Raw genomic sequence first — 3,114 nt, forward strand, 5'->3', positions numbered from 1 at the left:
GATCACTATAAATTATTTGAATAAACTATCATACAAGAAAATAAAGAAATTCAATGGAAATACAAGGAAATCTAAACATTCTTATTATGAAGAAAAATGGGCATATGCATTTCTGATAAAAATCCCTTATTCTCAATGGTGCAATCACCAATAAGTGTATAACACCTTGCAAGCTTAGCATATTCATTCAAGAAAATGCTTACCTCTGATAGATGAATCCACAGAGGTGATATTTACACCATAACGAGGTTTTGTTTTCCCTGTTTCTTAATTTTTTTTTTTCCATAACATATATTTGAAACCAATTTATCTAATAAATTTCATTTACACTGCCTAAATAATTTAAAGGGAATCCTTAACCTATGTGATCTTGCCATTTGAACCATCCTTATTTATGACATATTATTTGCGGGTCGTAGATATTCCACAATATCACATTTTCTCACCAATGACTTTGATTCTATACAATATCACACATTCCCACCAATGACTTTGACTCTACCCCACATAGCTGCATGGTCATGATTACAGAAGATGCTTTCAAATATTTTTAGTAGTTTCTTACACACTCACATGTCCTTGTGGACAAGAACTTACAACATTATATACATACTTAATTATGAGACAGATAAAACTAAAGGCCAACACCACTACATTACAGTTCTAACTTTATAGTGCCATAATACTTCAAGTCTACTTCTTTGTTGCATTTTTCCTATTATCAAAATTAGTAGCTGCATTATTCCTATTACCAAAATTAGCAGCAGCTTTGGCTGCCCTGTCAAGAACCCCAACAACCATCAATGCTCCTATTGCAAAATAACTGCTATTGATAGCTGTTGTTCCTGCGTTGCAAGGTGCATGCCCAGCTGTAATCAAAGCTTCTTTTGATATCTCTCCGAAGAATTTGCGAAAATATGCCACCTTTTTTCCAGCAGTGTCCATCACTTGATACTTGTCGTCTAACTCTTTGGCTTTGTTTAAAGTATCTTTTCCTAAGGTATAACTTTTTGAAAGCATTGTTGTAACCACTTTTACTGTCTGGTTAGCAAAATGGAATGAAAAATCTCAGTTGCTTATCAAGGACTTCAAACTGTCCAATAACAACAATGCTAATATCCTTAGAATATCATAGGCTAATTGAGAAAATCATTTTTCAGTCTAAGAAGTATGACTTTCTAAATTTTGATGTAATATCTAAATTTTACTTTTCTCCATTGGTAAGGTAAGTGGCCTTCTTAAGCTACTTCTATTCTACAAAAATACAGGAATAAGTAGAATTTAAAGGGTAGGATCTTCCTTCTCTGCAAATAGTTATTTACAGAGATTTTGTAAAGCAAGATTACATTTAAGACTTTTTACAAAACAATCAAAATAAATGATTTTTTTTCATTATTTTCCTTTCCTTTCACAAGTAAAATCTTATTCTAGGTTACTCTCAATATCTTTGACCAAAATGGCCTTTGAGGTAATCTAAATGATCCAATCTTGATCTTGGAACTATACAACAGGAAAAAGGTACTGTCGTTTACCCATGAATTGTACTCATTTATCAAAGACCTCAAAACAAAATTGAGAGATCAGACATTTAAACACATATACAGAGACCATAAAATTGATTTGATACAAGAATGACTATGGCAGGATAAGCAAGGTCTAGATCTAAGTGCAATATTAATGCTATTTTGAGGAAACAAATTTCTTCTTAAATTTATTTGAACATTGCTCCTCCACATATAAAAATAAATAAAAAATATAAAAGAGTAAACATAAGTAAATGAAAATACTCCTAATGTGTTGCCCTCTTCATGAAATTTTATCATTTTCTTTTCCCATTAATTAAGTACCTCCTCTGATCCTCCCCATGGCACTATATACACCTGCTGATTTAGGATTGTTGCTCCCTGGTTCAAAAATGCCAAAAACATCAGAAACCTACAATTTTTTTCGCTTTTGTATTTTTACTAGAAAACCAAAACTATATTTAGAATGCCACGTCAGTTTGAATGTGACTATCAATAAAGCAACATCTTGAATTTCATCTCTTTATAGCAAATTCAAATCCCAACAAAAATCCACTTGTAACAAAATCACAATAGAGAATTTACCCTTTAAACCTTCCAATTGCAAACACTAATAAACTAAGAAAATCATACTTACACTAAGAAGGATAGCAATTTCTAAAGCATAGGGCTCCTTGATAGTCACTAAAGCAACTTGTGTCCACTGCCCCATCCTATCACCACCCAAAAAATATAATCATGCACTGGTTTTGGCCAGTTAAGGTCTGCTGTTACACAGACCTTAAGTATGTATATCAATGCAAATCCTCTAGTGTTATCCAGTTTTATGAGGAAAAATATACACCAGGGCTACTGCCTGGCTTGATATTTCCTGACTCATTGATGTCAAGTCTTACTACATCCAACAAGTTTTCCATGAATCATTTCTCTAATTTTGATAACACAAAAATAATATTGTGACTGCACTTTATTTCTCAACCAATTCTTAATAGAACACTTCTTTGCAACTCTGATAAAACACAAGTTGACAACTATTATTCTCAATAGATATTGCAACACAAAAATAATATTGTGACTGCACTCTATTTCTCAACATATTCTTAATAGAACACTTCTCTGCAACTCTGATAATACACAAGTTGACAACTATTATGCTCAATAGATATTGCAGAAATTGGAAATCAACACTTTTACATAAAAATCAGTCAAGAAATCCAACACCTACCTCTCTAATTTTGTGTTCTTTACTGTGCCACAGTATGAGAAAAACTGCTTAACATCCTTAACTATTTCTTTGGTAGACAAATTATAGACCTTGACTGTGTAACCATCTGTAACGACCATTGACAACACTGGAAGTATCTGTTATGCTATGATTCACAATCTTGTTCTCAGAATTTTGAGTGAATAGCAAACACATGAATATGATATATATACTATGACACTAAATAGTAACCAAAGGAAGATTGATTAAATTAAAATTAGTTGTTTTATTCATTATAAAAAGTTTTGATTCAATGCAGTATTACGCCTCCAAATCTATTTTTTGCTCAGTCTGAAGTGTATCCATCGATCACTATGCAATCTTTGC

The 3,114-nt window shown here is 32.1% G+C and overlaps 1 pseudogene; it reads right to left on the minus strand.

The window, feature by feature from the left end:
• Positions 1-693: 693 nt before the first annotated feature.
• On the minus strand, positions 694-2,867 carry LOC149217085 (binding partner of ACD11 1-like; annotated as a pseudogene).
• Between the last annotated feature and the right edge of the window lie 247 nt (positions 2,868-3,114).

This window comes from Pinus tabuliformis, chromosome 1_1 (genome assembly GCF_031772625.1).
Source record: "Pinus tabuliformis cultivar Carrire ecotype Pingquan chromosome 1_1, CPIR1, whole genome shotgun sequence".
Taxonomy (NCBI): Eukaryota; Viridiplantae; Streptophyta; class Pinopsida; order Pinales; family Pinaceae; genus Pinus; species Pinus tabuliformis.